We start from the raw sequence: 18,615 nt of genomic DNA, 5'->3' as shown, positions 1-18,615 counted from the left end.
GTATTTGTCCTTGTTTCCACTGTTGCGGTGTCTTTTTGAGCCTTATTATGGCATTAAAGAGTTTCTGTAGTGGCGGTATTATTGTTTGCGGTGGTATCATTCTGAGGTGTAGTCTGGTGATGCCGTCGGCGCCGGGGGCAGTGACTTTGCCACCTGCTATGGCCTGTTTTACTTCCTGTGTGGTTATGTCTACTAGTAGTGCTGTCTGATCTTCGTCGTAGGTCGTGTAGGTTGTTTGTTCCAGCTCTGTTTTTGTTTCTAATTCCGTTTTTATTTCGTGTTCTTCGTCGAATTTGTCGTCTTGGGGATGTGCGTATACGTTTTTTAGCGCTCCTAGGAAGGCGTCTGCTTTCTTCTTATTGCACGTCGTGATTTCGTCGTTTATTATCAGTGGTGCTTCGTGTGCCTCTTTCTGGATCGTCAGTCGTTTGAATTTCTTCCAGAAGTCGGCTGGGTTTTTCGGGTCTAGGTTCCGTATTTTTGTGTCCAGTTTTCTTGCCCTAAACTGTTTGAGTTGGTGTTTTACTTGGTCGTTTAGCCTATTCCATTGGTTTTTAATAGTAGGGTCTTTAGTGCGTCTGTATTGCGCGTATACCTGTCGTTTTTGTTTGATTAGTGTTAGGATGTGTGTTGGTATTGCTTCTTTTCCTTCGATTATTTTTCTTATTGGTGCACTTGTCTCCACTGCGTCTTCTATCACCTTAGTTATGTGTGCGTTTAGATTTTCTACTTTTTCGTAGTTGTCTATCTCTTCGGCAGTTATGTTTAGGTTCTGGTTGATGTGTTCTAGGTATTTTTTCCTGTCTATATTTCTTCTGTCTTTGTACGTTTTTATTTCCGGTTTCGTCTTTTCTGGTGCTATTAATGTTGTGTTTATGTGGATTGGTATGTGGTTGCTTCCGATCCCTGGCGGCGGGACTACGCGCGCTCGCACCTTTTGTACCCTGACCTTCAGGGTGACTAGAGGTGAAGTTTTTGTCCTTGGACATTTACTTCGAATTGGGAATGTGTGATTTTTGTGTTGTGGCTTTACTTAAGCGGTATGTCTTGAGTGGTTATGTGCGTATTTGCTTCTTTAACTTGTACTGCCTGATCAATGGCGATTTTTGTGTGATGATGTTGGTGAGTTGATGGGGGAGAGAGAGGGTGATGTGATGGTGGGCGAGTGTGTGTTCAGTCAAAGAGTATTGACCTGGGTGTTCTGTGACGCTTGATGGTGGGGTCGTATTGGCCCAGTGACTTGATGAGGGGGTTTGTTGACCTGCTAGATGTTTCGTAGAACGCTTTAGCCAAGTCAACAAAACGTTGTTGTAGTCGAATTACGCCTGCAGCTGTGTGTAGGTCGTCAGTGGGGAATCGGGAGGGGAGGTGTAAGGCTCGTTTGAGGGCCCTATTTTGAACCTTTTGGAGTTTGAGTACGTGCGTCTTGGCCGCATAGCCCCATATTGGGCACGCGTATTCCATTATGGGGCGTATGAGGGTGCAGTAGACGCGTACTCCTAGGTCTGCTGTTAGCGCACTACCGTTATTAAGGATCGGGTATAGTACGCTCAAGCGAGCGCTGGCTCGGCGGCGCAGGTCTTCGATATGCGCATGCCATGTCAGCCTCTTATCTAGGGTCACCCCTAGATACTTTGCTGTGTTGCGCCAGGGCAGTTCTTGTCCGTTTAATCTTAGATTTAGGGGTGGTCGCCTGCGAGGTCCTCGCGGTCCTAATCGGCGCGTAATCATCATAGCCTGAGTTTTGCCGCTGTTGATTGTGATGCGCCACCTTTTAGACCATTCCTCTGTGGCGTTGAGAACTCTTTGGAGGCGTCTTGTGACCAGATCCCTGTTTGGGTTGCGGGTGAAAAATGCAGTATCATCTGCATATTGAGCAGTGTGCACCAGGGGTGAGGTGGGTGTGTCTGCCGTGTACAGGCTGTACAGGACAGGCCCTAGCACCGATCCCTGGGGCACCCCTGCACGTATGCGTCTTTTTGTCGATAGGGAGTTGTCAACCCTGACGGAAAATGTCCTATTCGAGAGATAGCTTTTGAGTAACTTTACTATCGTCCCGGGGAAGCCTTGTGTGTATAGTTTGTACAATAACCCATTGTGCCATACGGAATCGAAGGCTTTGGCTACATCGAGTAGCACTATCCCACAGTAGCTTCTGCGGTTGAAGGCCTCGGTGGCTGCTTCAACGACTCTCATGATCTGTTGGGGGGCGGAGTGTTTCTGCCTGAATCCGAACTGGAAATCAGGCAGGACTTGCTCTCTGGAGATGTGTTGCTCAATAGGTGTGACTAGGAGGCGCTCGTAGATTTTACTGAGAGTGGGCAGAAGACTAATCGGTCTGTAGTGCTGTGGGAATAATGGGTCCTTACCGGGTTTAGCTATCGCGACCACCTCCGCGTGTTTCCAGCACGCTGGAAACTCGCGGGATCGAGTAATCTCGTTGAAGACATTCGCGATGTGTGTGATTGCCAATGGCGGGAGGTTCTTAACTAACTGGTTTGTGAGCCGGTCGTGGCCTGGAGCCTTTTTGTTGGGCAGGGACCTAATGACTTTTGCCACGTCTTCTGGGGCGAAAAGCGGAGTGTGTTCATTCTCGTCGTCTTCAGCTGCAAGAAATACTGCAAGCTGCTGACGGACTGTGTTTTCGTGGTCCTCGTCCTGCGCCTCTGCTGGTTGAAACTGTTGCTCGAACGAGTCGGCGAGCGCGTTGGCCTTGTCGACAGGGCTGAAGACAAGGCTTCCACGCTCGCCGTGCAGAGGCGGCATACGCGCGCGTGTTCGCGTGAATTGCTTGGTAGCTTGCCATAGGCTGTTGTCGTCTACTTTGAGGGCTGATAGGCGGGCAGACCATTGCTGGTTGCGGTGCTCATTGAGTGCTACTTTCAGCTCTCTCTGTAGTCGGTTGAGCAGCCTCCTAGTTGCTGGATTTCTTGTTATTTTCCATTCTTTTGCGACCCTGTTTTTGTGCCTAATTTGCGCAAGCAGGTGCTCTGGGAGTTGTATTTGAGGAGGCGGGCCTTCCCGCTGGCGGGGTGTGGCCTCCTCAGCAGCCTGCAGGATCGTGTTGGTGAGGTCTTTAAGCGCCTGTTCTGCAGTGTCTGCAGTTGGAGGCGGGGCGCGAGCTATTTCAGAAGCGACATTTACCTGAAAGTGCTCCCAGTTCGTGTACTTATACGACACCTGGTGTTGTGGGAGAGCTACCCTTTCTCCCACGTCGACCTCGAATATAACTGGGTTGTGATCGGAGGACATTCTATTTATTGTTCTCGCAGTCACGAAGCCTGTTATTCTCCTTGTGAGAGCTATGTCGAGGACGTCTGGCCGGCCTCCGTTTTTAGGGAAGTGTGTCGGCTCTTCCGGGCCCCAGACGTCGAACTGGTGGTCTCGCGCGAGTCGTTGCAGTTGACGACCGGCTCTGGTCGTGAGTCTAGAATGCCAGTCTGCGTGTTTTGCATTGAGGTCTCCTCCTATTAGGAGCTTGCCTCTGATTTGTGCAAGTGCGGGAATGTCGTCCTCATCTATAGTTGGGGTCGGTTGGCGGTAAGCTGCAACGACTGTGAGGGGGCCTGTAACTGTGGCTATTTCCACAGCTACCGTTTCTAGCGAGCGGGTAGCTGGGGGGAATATCTGGTGGTGGGGGATCCCTCTCTTTACGTAAATGGCCACCCCGCCTCCTGCGGTTGGCCTATCACGTCTGTAACTGTTATAGTTTGGGACTGCCGCTTTTACTCCCGGTTTTAGGTGTGTTTCGGACACCATGCAAACGTCGATGTTAAGCTCCTTCATGAGCTCTCGGAACTCCATGACTTGGTTGAAGATGCCGTCTGCGTTAAAGACGCACATTTTCAGACCTTGGATATGGGGGCGTCTATCCATGTTTGGCTGTTGTTGTTGCTTGGGAAGTCGCTGAGGGATGCGACTGCTTAACTGCTGCTTGTAGGGCGGCGAGGATCTGTGCGTTTTGCTGCTGAATTTCCCGCATCATCTGCGCGAGAAGATTCAGAGTTTGGGACATGACTCCCAGCACAGGATCGTCTGTGGAGGGGGAGGGCGCAGCTTCGCTCAGACTTTGAGTGACAGGATGTCTGCCAGCGGTCTGATGGCCTGCGCCCTCTGCCCGCCGCAGACTGGTCTTTGGGGCAGGGATTTGGACTTCCCTAGGGCATTCTCCGTCGTTAGGGATCTGGTCAAGGAGAGGAGTGTCCTGGGTTGTTTCCGGGGAGCGTCGGCCGCAAGATTCCGGTCCCACCTCGGCCGGCAGAGGGGCGCTACTGCGCGCCTCAGTGTCGGCCGCGATGTTTGCGAACGTCGCGGCGGCCGTCACCTCCCGGGATTTGCCTCTGTAGGCCGGCCTGTCTCGTCTTGTGGTTTCAGGTCGGTTTGGGGGTTTAGCCTGGGGTTTGTTTGGTGGTACATTTGTGCTTCTGTAGCGTTGGGCATAGTTCTTATGAACCCTGCATCCCAGGTAGCTGGCGCTGTGCCCTTCGCCACATAGCGCACACTTTACTCTCGAGTCGTCCATTTTTATTTGACAGGTCCTGGAGTCATGTCCCTCCGCACACTTCCTGCATCGTACAGGCATGTCGCAGTGGGAGGCTACATGTCCCAGTCCCTGGCATCTAAAGCATTGCTGGGACCGATTTTTCTTTTTTAGAAGTTCAGTGGTTATGGGTATCTGCAGGACACTCCTCATAGGTTTTTTGTTTATCGGTGTGTCTGGCATTACGGCGAGGTATAGGGGCCACTTGTTGTTAGAACCAGGTGGTTTCATTTGTGTGACCGTCTTAACATCGAAATTTTGGCGGATCAGGTCTTCTTTTATTGCTGATGGCGATAGTTTGCGCGGTAGGTCGCGGATAACTATATTTAGATTCCTGATCCTTTCGGTCGGGAAGGTGTAGTGCGGGATTTTCTTATCTCTCAAGAGTTGTTTTACGGCCATGTATTCTTCCATGGAGTGGAGGGTGAGCTTAATTTTGTCTCCCCCTGCCCATTTGGCTTTGAATCTATCACCTACTGAACTCTTCACTAGGTCGTAGAGCTCTTTGTAGTCCCTATCGAATTCAGCGACGATTGGGGGGAGGTATGCTCGTTTCTGCGGGCCCACTGGTTGTTGGGGTGGCGCATCACTGGTCGTGGGTTCGTCGTCTATGGCGGAAAAACGGTTGGATGTTGGTGCCGCCTCCGTGACCGGCGGGGGGGTGGGTTGGCGGATAGTTTTTCTGGCGAGTTGAAAACCGTCGCCTTCGCCGCTAGTAGCGGTTTCCCCGATCTCGTCCCCCTGCTCCTGCCTGGATTCATCGATCACCAGAGGGCTATCAGAGTCGGAATCGTGTTCCTTTTGTTTGTTCTCAGCATCTGGAGGTTGGCTGGAATTTTTGATTCTCTTTAGGAGGTTTCTGCGCCTGCCTCGGTTCTTTTTCTGGGTCCTGGAAAGTTTGACTTTAGGAGACGGTTTGTGGGTGGATTTGAGGTTGGGAGAGGTCTTGCGGGTTGGTTTGGGTTGGGCCTTTGAGGAGGGTTTCGGAAGAATTTTTACTGGGAGACGGTTCCCTTTTTCACATCTGCGGGACGCAAGATAAGGGAGGAGGTTATTCTGTGCGTTTTCTAAGAGTAGTCTGTCAATGTCTGGGTTGGGGGAATTAGTGGCGCTGCTCATACTGACAATGAAAGACGTAGTGCTGGTTTGCTGTTTGACGGCGTTAGGCGCCCTATTGTCCTCGTTGGAAGCGGAAGTGGAAGCAAAGTCGAGGGCTGCCTTGGGTATGCCAGTCGCCGCCTTCGTTGCCGACACCGTTAGGTTTCCGGCGGCTGTACTTGGCCCTAACAAGCTGGCAGGCGCGGGACACTGGCCAGTGACCAGGCCCTGACCTGCAGAGTCCCTAACACTCGGGGGAGCAGAGCATGGCTCTGCGGCAGCAGAAGTACCCGAACCGCCCGGAAAAGCGGCCCGCGACATCGAGGAGACGACATCGACGCCGCCAGCAGCAGGCTGCTGGGGCCCCGAATCGTCACCGCAGCTCGAAACCGCACACGACAATTCGCTCATCCTGCACTCTGACCGTGCTGCGCTTCGACGTGTGCACCCGTCAACGCTTTAATAAAAGCGAAGCCGAAGTCGCACCTGGTTTGTCACCCGTGCAAGCGGGGGCCTATGGCTGACAGTAAGCGAGTAAGAGGAGCAAGCTCAACCCTTGACTGCCACTCAGCGAGTGGCGGCGGGACTAGGGTGGGGGTCCCTTTATGGGCTCGGGTGCGGCGGCCGGTTGCGCGCGCGCCCCATTGGTCGGCGGCCGCAACAGGGCGAGCTGGTAAAGGTGCGGTGTTGCGGTAGCGGCGGGTGCCACTGTGTGGGGAGACGCTGACTAGAGCGGAGCGCTTGCTGCTTGCTGTTGTACGTTCGAGATGCCGCCCAAGACTAGCGGGAAGGCCGCCAAGAAGGCTGGCAAGGCGCAGAAGAACATTTCGAAGGGAGACAAGAAGAAGAAGCGCAAGAGGAAGGAGAGCTATGCCATCTACATCTACAAGGTGCTGAAGCAGGTGCACCCCGACACGGGCATCTCGTCGAAGGCGATGAGCATCATGAACAGCTTCGTGAACGACATTTTCGAGCGCATTGCGGCCGAGGCGTCTCGCCTGGCGCACTACAACAAGCGCTCGACCATCACGTCCCGCGAGATCCAGACGGCTGTGCGGCTCCTGCTGCCTGGCGAGCTGGCCAAGCACGCCGTGAGCGAGGGCACGAAGGCGGTGACCAAGTACACGAGCTCCAAGTGAGGGGGTTAAGGCTCTAGGGAGCTCCCTCCGTTGCGAGAGCGGCAAAACGGCCCTTTTCAGGGCCACCAAATTGCCTTTGCGGGAAGAGCGGAATTGTTGTTTGTGTGAGGCGGCGCATAGCTACCCGGTTTGGTTGGTTGCGAAGCAGCGGGTGGTGGTGGTGCTGCTGTGCCGTGGTCTCGAATGTGGTTATGCGTGCACGAGTCTTGGCGTGGTTGGTTGGTTGTTTGTTTGTCGACACACAGACAGGAGGTGTTGTCTGTGTCGCTGATTCCTTTCCCTTTCTTTGTCTCTGTCTGCCCGGTTAGTCACGTGACTGCAATTGAAACCCCTCGCGATTGTTGGATGTCACCGTTAGGGCCGTCTGCGGGTTTGTTTGTTGTCACATCATACATACATGATGGCGAGGGTGAAATGTTGTGTTGCCGTCTACTATTCCCTTTGCTGTACGGCGTGGAGGTGTGTTGGTGACGTTTTAAAATGGACGTGTCTTTACTAGTCATTAAGAAGACGCAAGAATTGTACGGGCGGGTGGGGTAGGCGACACGCACGGTGGTGTACCTATTTATTTGGCCCTTGATTTTGATAGCCGTTTCTGCAGTTGATTGAATGATTGATTGTTGTGCGCACGCCGGTGTCGTCATTCAAGGTGCACGTGTGTTCGGTTCAGTGACGGTAGACGACGACGGTCGTTGTTTGTTGTTGTGGGCGTACACGCGGTTGTCTGTGTCCCCCGGTGAAATGGCCGGTTTGTCGGTGATGTGATCCGATCCGGCGGCTCTGAGTAGCTGTCTATCGGCATCATGGCAACGTGTCGGTCTGAACACCCGTCTCACTGTGGCACCGTCGGCGCTGCGAACGGTGACGAAAGGCTGACTGTGATCGGTCGAATGTCATGTCTTGTCTGGGCAGAACGTGTGGAATGAGCAAAAAAAAAAAAAAACTGTGGGGACGGAAACAATGGTGGGGAGGAGGGGAACGAAAATAAGAAAACGAAACGAAACGAAGAAAAAGAAGAAGGAGAAGCAATCACCGGAAAACGAAACGGGGGAAGAACGGAGAGGCGCTGTCTAGAGCAACGGAACGTTCCCGTGCATTGCAGCCGCACTGAAATGCGTTTACGGCGCGGCTGCAAGTGTCGGCCGTGGTGACGGCTGAATTGCATTGCCTTCCCGGATGCAACGTTCGCCCGATATGGCTCGGAGGAAGAATCTATGAGAGAGTGCCTTGCCCTTGCCGTTTCGTGTGCGGTGTAGCGAATGATGTGTGTGTGTGCGTGTGTAGTGGGGAATGGATGGTCGATAGCTGCCGTCACGGTCGAGATAACGCAGTCAAAGGTGTCGCGAAAAAAAGTGTGTTAGCCGTGGTTGGTTTGTGTGTTTGTTTTGTTTTGTTTTTAAAGAGAAGGGACGAGAGAAAGAAGGTAGGTGGAGAGTGCGTTGCGTGTTGCGAACTGCGTCCGTGAATACGGCAGTATTTGGTGGTGGGCGTGCCCTTGCATGTGGCCCGGAAGGCGTGTTCGTTTCGCGGTAGTGTGGACGGGTGAGGGGCACGCGTAACGCTGCGCTGCTGGCATATTCGGGAGATGGGAGGGGGCGAAAGGAGAAAGGAGGCGCGGAGGGCGCGTTGTGGGTGGTTCGCGCTGCGCTCGGCGGTTGTGCAACAAATGTGTTGCCGGGAGGGGGACCGTTGTTGTGGTGGTGCGGTTGTAGCCTCAGACGCGGCTGGCAGTGAACAACGTGAGACGACGGATGCGTGGCTGGGGCGGCGCATGTCGCCGGTGCCACGCCTTTAGAGCCGCGTGGTCGGGGTGTGCGCACCGCGTGTCGTGTTGCGAGACATCATATGTGCTGCTGCGCACCGGTGGCGTGGCGTGGGGGCGAGGAGAGCGAGCCGCGCCAGTACCGCGCGGTGTGCTTGTGTGCGCCGGAGAATGGCACACTGCGCCTGCCCGTTGAGGAGGCTGATGGCCGTGGTGTGGTGGAAATGGAGCGCGTCGGACGTGTACCAATGAGAAAGAGAAACAAAGCAAGCAACCACGAACGAAAGGTGGAGGGAGGCATTGTGTCACATGTGGCGGTGGGGAAAAACGAAAAAAAAAACAAAAAAAAAACAACAACAACAACAACAACAACAACAACAACAACAACAAAGACGTTAAGAAAGAGGAGAAACAAGAAAGACAACGAGTCGTGCGTTCGCGAGGGGGGTGGGTGTGCGCGCGTAACGCCGGTACGCGCAGTGCGGAGCCCAACGGCTGTGTCGTCGGCCGAACGGGTGCGGGAATAGAGGCCGCGTCGGCACGGAGAAGGAAGGAAGGAAGGAAGGAAGGACGCACGCGCGCTGCGGCGTTGGCGCGGTTTGCGGCTGGCGCCTTTGGTGGCAACGGCCAGGACAAGCAGCGGTGTATGGTGTTGTGCGGGGCGGACAGGGGCGGCGGTGGTGGACGGGGAGGAGGCGAGGCGAGGCGAGGCGAGGCGAGGCGGTGGCGTGTGTGGTACGGCGAAAACGGGACGGACGGCCGCCGGCGGATGTTGAGAGGCGCCGCCCGCGCACGCACGCAGACACACAGAAAGGAAGAACGAGAAAGGAACAAATGGAGGGGGCGAATGTGGAGGTGCGGGGAGGGGGAGGCGGTGGCGGTGGTTGTTTGTGGGCATGTGGTGGGAGAGAAGGGCGGGGGCGGAAGGACAGAGGCGCGAGGCGACAGCCTGCTTGTTGCTTGCCTTGCGTCTTTTTGTGTTTTTTATTTTGTTTTTATCCTGTGGTCGCCTTGGAGCCTGTCGGTCCCGTCCGTGTGTGGCCGCGCTGTGGGTGCGTGTATGTTTGTACGTTTCGTTTTTTTTGTCTCCTTCTGCAGCAGAGGCGGCCAGCAAATGCGTGCGGTTGGATGGATGGGCGGCCACGGCACGGCACCGCACCGCACCGCACCGGTGCCCAAGGAGGAGACGCTGGCGGCGGGCCACCCGCGGATGCGGCCGGCCGGGGCTGTGTGCGCCGCTGCAACAACAACGAGTAAACAAGACGAAGACGAAGCGGATGGCTGGTGAGTGCATTTGGGCGGTAGACAAGGCAGTGTGCGATGTGGCGTTGTGACGGGGGTGTTTTGCTCACGCGGCCTCGTTGTGTTGATGCGCAGGAAGACGAGATGCGGGCAGACGCCGTACAGAGAGACGAGCCCGGTCTGCAGCAGGATGTGTGGCGCGCCGAGTGCAGAGCAGCGCGCGCCGGCTGGGCTGGGTTCGGCTGGGCCCGCCCGGCGGCGGGCCGCGCTGTTGTCGCGGACGTGAGCGCCCCCTGGCGGGTGGTCGGAGGCGGCGCGGTGGACGTGTGGCTGGTTGGCAGTGCACATTGCGAGTGGCTGGCTGGCTGGCTGGCTGGCGGTCTGGCGGTCGGCGGCGGCGAGAAGAGAGAGGAGGGAGGTATGTGTTGCGGGCGCCTTTGCTGCGCTGCGTCGTTGCGTGCCTGGGCGTGCGCCTGTCGACTGTGTGTGACTGTGTTGGGCGTTGTGCCACGTACGTGTGCTCGGCCGAAGGCAGGCGTCGGAAAGAAGAGGGCGAAGGGCAGGAAAGTGGGTCGGTGTGCGTGCGTAGCCCGTGATGTGATGACGTCACGTCACGTCACGTCACGTTTTTGCGAAGCGGCTGCCGAGAGGTGTGTGGTAGCGAGCGGGAATGTGCGTTTGGTGGTTGCGGCGTGACGTGAGGGTGGGAGAATATTGGGGCGGGCGGGCCGGCCGGGCCGGCCGGCCGTTGTTGGTGGTTCCTCCTGTGGTTGTTTGTGCAGCTTTGATGGCAACGTGGAAGGACGCCGGTTTCGTGCCTTGCGTGTGGTTGTCGACGGTGACTGGTTGGGGTGTGCGCCGATGCACGTGCCATGTCGTTATTATGTTTGGGTCGTGAGTGTTGTTTTTGGCTGTGTTGTTGTGTACGGGAAGGGGGGGGGGAGAGGAGGAGGCGGGTGGATAGTGCGTGCAGTAGTGTCGTTGCGACGGGCGCGTCGGGTGGAGCTGTGCGTAGTGGCGGAAAGGTGTAGGTTGCGGGAAGGGAGCCCGTGTCGTGTCGTGTCGTTGACGGGGTCGCGTGCGTGCGTGCGTGCGTGCGTGCGTGCGTTGTGAATCGAGTGCGGCGGGAAAGGAGCAGTGTGCCGCTGGCGTCGTGGCCGTTAGCAGAGGCTGTGCTTGTCCGTTTGTTACCTGTTGGACGCTTGGTGCGAGTTGTTTGCTTTGCTGTTGTCGTTGTCGCCCCCGTCTCGCGGGTTGTTTTTGTTTGTCGGCTGTGCTGTGTCGGCGAGCTGTTTTGCGGTGCGTGAATGTGTTGGTGCAAAAGTGGCGGCGTTATGGCTGCGACCCGCGACGAGCCGCGGGCGCGCCATTGATGATGTTCAAACACAGAGCGGCTGTGTGCAATGGGAGGCCTGCGTACGGGTAGCGGTGTTGTCGTACGTGCATCCGGCCCGGTGCGGAAAGCGCCGTTGCCGTTTGCCCCTTAGTTGCCAGCCATGTCGCGTGAGCGGCGGGTTGCCTCTGGTCGACGTGGTGCTCGGGTTTGTGGTTTTTGGTGCCCTTTGGCCGGTGGGTGGTGTTTAATTTTGTGTGTGTGTGTGTGTGTGTGTGTGTGTGTGTGTGTGTGTGTGTGGTATATCTGCCTCCTGCTCGGTCTTGCGGCGGTTTGGTCGACGTCGTCTGTAGTTTTTTTGCGGCTTGCCGACGACCGACCGACCGACCGACCGACCGACCGACACACCTTTGAAACCTACGTGTGGCGCCCGAAGGTGAACGTAACCTGACCGCGGGACCTCTCGGCGCCTTAACCTAACCTAACCTAACCTAACCTCTAACCTAAGATGTCCGGCCGTAAGGTAGGTGCGGCCACCTGACGCCTCACGTCCGAACGCTTAACCTAACTTTGACGCTTAACCTAACTTTAACCCTTAACCTAACCCACGTCCACCTAACCTAACCTAACCTAACCTAACCTAACCTAACCTAACCTAACCTAACCTAACCCAACCGAACCCAACCTCACCTTAGGGTGGTGTACACCGCGAATGTCTAAGGCATGTTATAGTCTTAGGTGGAGTCCACTATACGCAACAAGCGGCTACACGGGTGGCAGGGGTTGTGTGGCGTGGGCTGGGCGGTTCTGTTTAGGTTGGATGGCCCTTGGGCAAGTACGGAAAGGGCAACAGCCTCAACGGGCGCGGGGCAAGGTCAGGACATGCGGGGACCAAGCGGCAATCGGTATTGTAAATTGTCAACTGTCGAAGCTCTGCGTTGGTAAAGTACCGGAACGTCAAGCGCTGATAGAAAGCACCGAAGCTGCAATCGTTATAGGTACAGACGGTGCTTTAGAAAGGATAGCGTGCATGCAACCGGTGGTGGAGTGGTTCGTCGCTGTCAGTAGTAGTTTATCCTGTGTAGTGAAGTAGATAGAAGTGGTGGACGGTTCCTGTGAACTATTGTGGGTGGAGGGTACACTCAACAGCCGAGCTAGGTTAATAATTGGCTCCTTTTACCGACCTCGCGACGCAGCAGCATTAGTGGCCGAACAAGTGAGAGAAAATGTGGACATACATTTTCCTTTCCTCAGCGTGTTACAGTCTTAGGTGGAGATTTCAATGTGCCAGATGTTCAGGACGGGTGGTAGGGACAGAGCATCGAGTGACATTATATTATACTGAGTGCACTATCCGAACGAAAAATTACCGCGAGCAATTAAACAGAGAGAGAACCGACTCGTGGAGATAACATCGTGGACCTACCGATGACAAACAGACCCCGAACTTGTCGACTCTGTATGTGCAGAACAGGGACCCAGTGATCAAGAGGCCGTTGCAGCATCGCTTGAATATGGACGTTAATAGGAATATACAAAAAAAAAAAAAAAAAAAAAAAAAAAAAGGGAGGAAGGTTTATCTGTTTAGCAAGAGTAATAGAAGGCAGATTTGAGACTACCAGACAGATGAAAACGCAAATGTCTGCTCCGACACTGACAATGTTGAGTGTTTATGGAGAAAGTGCAAGGCAATCGTAAAATGCGTCTTAGACAGGTACGTGCCGAGTAAAACTGTGAGGGATGGGAAAAACCCACCGCGGTACAACAACCAAAGTTTAGGAAACTATATAGCGAAAGCAAAGAGAGCTTCACTCAAAGTTGAAACGCAGCCAAAACCTCTCAGACAAACAGACGCTAAACGATGTCCAAAGTTAGCGTAAGGAGGGCTATGCGTGAAGCGTCCGGTGAATGCGAAAGTAAAATTCCATGTACCGACGTGGCAGGAAATCAAATCCTAGGACGTTGTGGTCGTACGTTGAATCAGTAGTAAGCGGCTCGAAACGGCATATCCAGACAATCCGGGGTGATGATGGCATTGAAACAGAGGATGACACGCGTAAAGCTGTGAAATACTAAACACCTGTTTCCAAAGCTGTTTCACGGAGGACGACCGCACTGCAGTTCCTTCTCGCACAAACGAAAAAATGGCCGACATCGAAATAAGTGTCCAAGGAGGAATAGAAAAGCAACTGGAATCACTGAACAGAGGAAAGTCCACTGGACCTGACGGGATACCAATTCGATTCTACACAGAGTACGCGACAGAACCTCCTAACAGCCGTGTACCGCAAGTCTCTAGAGGAACGGAGGGTTCCAAATGATTGGAAAAGAGCACAGGTAGTCCCGGGCTTGAAGAAGGGTCGTCGAGCAGATGCGCAAAACTATAGGCCCTATATGTGTGACGTCGATCGGTTGTAGAAGTTGAGAACATGTTTTATGCTCGAGTAGCATGTCGTTTTTTGGAAACCCAGTGTCTACTATGTAGGAATCAACATGGATTCCGGAAACAGCGATCGTGTGAGACCCAACTCGCTTTATTTGTTCATGGGACCCAGAAAATATTAGATACAGGCTCCCAGGTAGATGCCATTTTGGTTGACATTCGGAAGGAGGGCGTTCGATACAGTTCCGCACTGTCGCCCGATAAACAAAGTAAGAGTCTGCAGAATGTCGGACCAACTGTGTGGCTGGACCTGAAGAGATTGTAGCAAACAGAACACAGCATGTTGTTATCAATGGAGAGACGTCTAGAGACGTTAAAGTAACCTCTGGCGTGCCACAGGGGAGTGTCATGGGACCCATAGCTCTTCACACACAATGTATATAAATGACCTAGTAGATAGTGTCGGACGTTGCATGCGTCTTTTCGCGGATGATGCTGTAGTATACAGAGAAGTTGCAGCGAAAAATGCAGGACGATCTGCAGCGGATAGGCACGTGGTGCAGGGAGTGGCAACTGTCCCTTAACATAGACAAATGTAATGTATTGCGAATAATATGGACAGAAGGAGCCTTTATTGTATGATTGATTATATGATAGCGGGACAAACACCGGTCGCAGTTACGTCTGTAAAATATCTGGGAGTATGCGTGCGGAGTGATCATATAAATAAAAAAAAAAAACAAAAACAAAAAAAGTAATTGTTGGTAAGGCGGGTACCAGGTTGCGATTTATTGGGAGAATGCGTAGCAAATGTAGTCCATCAACAAAGGAGGAGGTGGCTTACAAAACACGCGTTCGTTCGACCTATACGTGAGTGTTGCCCATCAGTGTGGGATCCGTTACCAGGTCGCGTTGACGGAGGCGACGGAGACGATCCAACGTTTCGTCGCAGGGTCATTTGGTAACCGTGATAGCGTTACGGAGATGTTTAACAAACCCAAGCGGCAGACTCTGCAATAGAGGCGCTCTGCATCGCGGTGTAGCTTGCTCGCCAGGTTTCGAGATATTGCGTTTCTGGATGGGGTATCGAATATATTGCTTACCCCCTATGTATACCTCCCGAGGAGATCACGAATGGATGTGGTTAGAGAGATTCGAGCGCGCACGGAGGCGTTTTTTTTTTTTTTTTTTGCAGACTGTCAGTTCGTCCCGCGAACCATACGCGACTGGAACAGCAAAGGGAGGTAAATGACAGTGGCACGTGAAGTGCCCTCCGCCACACACACCGTTGGGTGGCTTGCGGAGTATATAAATGTTAGAGGCCGGCTGTCGTGTGTGCTTTTGAAGGCAGATTCGGTGCGTCTGTAGTTGCGGATGGCGGTTAGCCACCGTCGCTTAAAAGCGGCGAGGGGCGGCGGCGCCTCCCTCGGTTGGCCGGTGCCCATGTTGCGCAGGCGGCGCTCGTTTTTGTTTTGCGGCGGGCAATTTTGTGAGAAACGGGCGCGAATGTTGGCGGGCGAGGTGGCCCGACGGCCGCGGGCCGATCGGGAAACGGTGGGAGGGCGATGGGGCGGCGGAGGTGCGTTTGCACGGCCGTCATCGCCGCACGCCTCCGCTTGTGTGGCTGTGGCGGCGGCCGCGCTGGCCGGGCTGGCGCGGCGACGGTGCGCCAGTTTTGCCGAAGGTTTGGCCATTGTGGCGGGTCGTCGGCTGGGGCTGTGGGGGCGGCATTTGGGCGGGGGCGGCGATTCTCGGCGGGCCGAGCCAGGCTGTGGCGCGCGGTAGCTGCAGTTTGGCCGTGGTTTGCGGCGCTGCCGTGGCGACTGGTTGGCGACTGTGGTGTGGCCGTGTGTAGCCCCATCCTCGGTGGTTTGAATGGCGCGGGTGGTTGCGGCGCAGGTTTGGGGCTGGTCCGCACAGGCTGTCGGACGTTGGGCGGTAGCAAGCGCGGGAGGCGCGGCGCGGCGGCGCGCAGAGTGGCGGCCGCTCTCTCGGCCGTCCGCGCCCGCCCGCGACACTGGCTGGGCCTGGCGGCGCGGCGGCAAGGAAGGGTTGGAGTCCCTTAGCGATCGTAGTGTGTGTGGAAGCCTTGTGCGACTCGCCGCTATCGAGAGCTACCAAAACTCTGCGATTCACTTGCTTGTTAGCGAGTACCAAGCAATTTTGTCGTGTTCTAGGACCGACATAGAGAGCAGGCAAGATAGTGCGGACTAGCCGCACTTGTAGGATGGACAGAGTAGGGGACGACGAGGAGCCAGGGCCCCACCCGCGGGTGGCAAGCCCGCGTTCCTCTAGGCCAGAACAGACGCACAGGGCTGAGGCAGAACTCGCGAGCAGGACCACTCAGGGCGCTCGTCCGCGACACCCCGCCCCACCGGCCCCCACGCCCGAAGACTTATGCAGTGCGATGATACAAGAGAAACTCGACCAACTCCGCCGCGACCGCGACGCACGAGCAATGGAACTCGCAAGACGGCGGGATCAAGATGGCGCCACCACTAGTAACAACGCATCTTCCGACGACAGCAGAACGTCGAATCGACCTCCGACGGAACAACACCATGCCATGGACTATCAGGACGACTCCAGCGACTCAGACGCACCATTCCAGGAAGTCCGACGCCGCCGGACAGGCACGAAGCGCAAGAAAGCCGAAGAACACACCCCCAAGCAGATGAAATCACGAGCTGTACCCACCACGAACTACTATGCTCCACTACAGCAACAGGACGCAGCTACGGAAGACCAACACCAGCCTCAACCTAACGCCTCAACCACTCAGGACACCGCAGCTCCACCACCGCCGAAACCGAGAATACCGCCTGTCACCATCAACTACACAGGCAAATACCTGGAACTAAACGCTCAACTAAAACAGAAGATCTGCGGACCACTCAAGGCGATCTACAAAAACAACCAGATCAAATACCACTTTGAGACGCTGGCAGACCAACGAGCAGCACTGGACTACCTCCATTCCATCAACATGCCCTATTTCACCCACCAAGCGGCAGAAGACAGGGCACTGCAAGTGGTCCTCAAGAATATCCCAGAGGAAATTACCGAAGACGAACTCGCCGCCGAACTACGACACATGCAGTTCACGGTTACGAACGTACACCAGTTCAAAAAACGAGACCTGACCTCCAAGAAACTGATTCCACAATCGGCCTACTGCGTATCTCTGCCGCATGGACAAAAAAGCCGCACCATCTACGACATTCAATATCTGTTCCATACCAGAGTCAAGGTAGAAGACTACAAGCCACTCGACGGGCCGGCCCAGTGTAAGAAATGCCTCAAATTCAACCACACCGGCCGGTACTGCCAGATGCCGGTCAGATGTGTTCGCTGTGGCGGCCACCATCACGCAAAGGATTGTACCAAACCACGGACTGAGCCACCCATCTGCGCCAACTGTCGCCAAGAAGGCCACCCAGCGACTTGGCGAGGTTGCCCTGAATTCCAAAAGGCAATCCACGCCTACCAACTGCGACCTCAACCTTCCAGGGAGCCACAACAACCACCACAGCCGTCGTTTGCGGCAACACCAAAGGACTTCCCATCTCTCCGAACACCCTGGTCGGCCGCATCGTCCTTATTTCAAACACCGTCTCAGCAACAACCACCTAGCCAGAAAAACACGGCGCGTCAACGAATGCAAGACCTCCGCCAGCAACAACAGCAACAACGATCCACGGACAACGCCCTCGGTCTGTCCGACATTATCGCCGCGCTATCTAACATGGGCTCAATCATCAACTTACTAAAAACGAAAAATGTCTTTGCCATCATAGCGGATACTGCTCGCAAATTCAACGACGCACCAGACTTGCTATCCAAACTACTCACTCTACTGGAAGGAATCATGGCCTTTTTCACTGACTAATATGGATCAAGAGCGGCATCAACGTAGAAACCTTACATTCTGCTTCTTTAACGCCAATGGAGTCGCTCCCAAGAAAGTGGAACTCACGGACTTCATCGAACGACATAAAATCGACGTGCTCCTATTATCAGAAACGCATCTGCGACCCACCCAAACCTTCAACATTCGCAACATGGTGGGATACCGCACTGACCGCCACAATCGGCGAGGTGGAGGCACCGCAATCTACCTGCGATCTTCCCTCACTCACTCCCTCGAAACCTTGCCTGACATGATGAGTCTAGAAGCCACCGCAGTCACGATCACCACAACACATGGGAAGCTCACGTTTGTTGCAGCCTACTTGAGCCCTGGCGCGGCCTTCACAGACGAAGATTTCATCTCCATCTTTGATCGATATGACAGAGTCCTCCTTTGTGGGGATCTCAACGCGAAACATGTCGCCTGGAACTCGCGGCAGACGAACGCCAAAGGCACCCGCCTCTACGACCTCGAACTTCGGCTCCAAGCATTCACCCAAGGACCGGAGGACCCGACTTACCTGCCTACCGTTCGACGTCATCAACCAGATGTCCTCGATGTGGCCATGGTAAAGAACGTGAATCCCGACCTCTCACTTCAAACGATCAACGACTTGACATCCGATCACCAGCCTGTTCTCGGAACCCTGTCTGGAGCTCTTCAATCACTGCCACCGAAAACAAAAGTCTCCACTGATTGGATATCCTTCGCCAGGTGGCTGAACAACAATGTGCGCCCCACAGAGCCATTAGCCACCGCAGAGCAACTCGATGACGCCATCACTCGTCTCACTTCGAAAATCAAGAAAGCCGCCCACCAGGCCTCCACAAAGCTACTCTTCTCGACACCATATCGTGAACCACTGCCGCCAGCACTGCAAGACCTGAAATACTTAAAGAATCGAGCTCGTAAAAAATGGCAACAAACTCGCCACCCAGCGTATAAACGTGAAATGCACCGGCTCTCCAGGGAACTCACGTGGCGTTGCCAGGAATGGCGCGCTGAATTATGGGAGGACCGGATGGCGCAAATTCAACACCTATCGCGCGATGAATGGGCTTTCATCCGTAACATCAAGAAACCCAGACCACCGAAAACGGCGCTCACGGATGGAACCGACCTCATCTTTGACAACCTCCGAAAGGCCGAACTTTTTGCGGAAACTTACGAAACGCAGTCACGCCTGAATTTTGCAGAATTTCACAATG

Source organism: Schistocerca nitens, chromosome 9 (genome assembly GCF_023898315.1).
Source record: "Schistocerca nitens isolate TAMUIC-IGC-003100 chromosome 9, iqSchNite1.1, whole genome shotgun sequence".
Lineage (NCBI taxonomy): Eukaryota > Metazoa > Arthropoda > Insecta > Orthoptera > Acrididae > Schistocerca > Schistocerca nitens.
The sequence above is the reverse complement of the archived record's forward strand: the minus strand, read 5'-3'. Positions refer to the sequence as shown.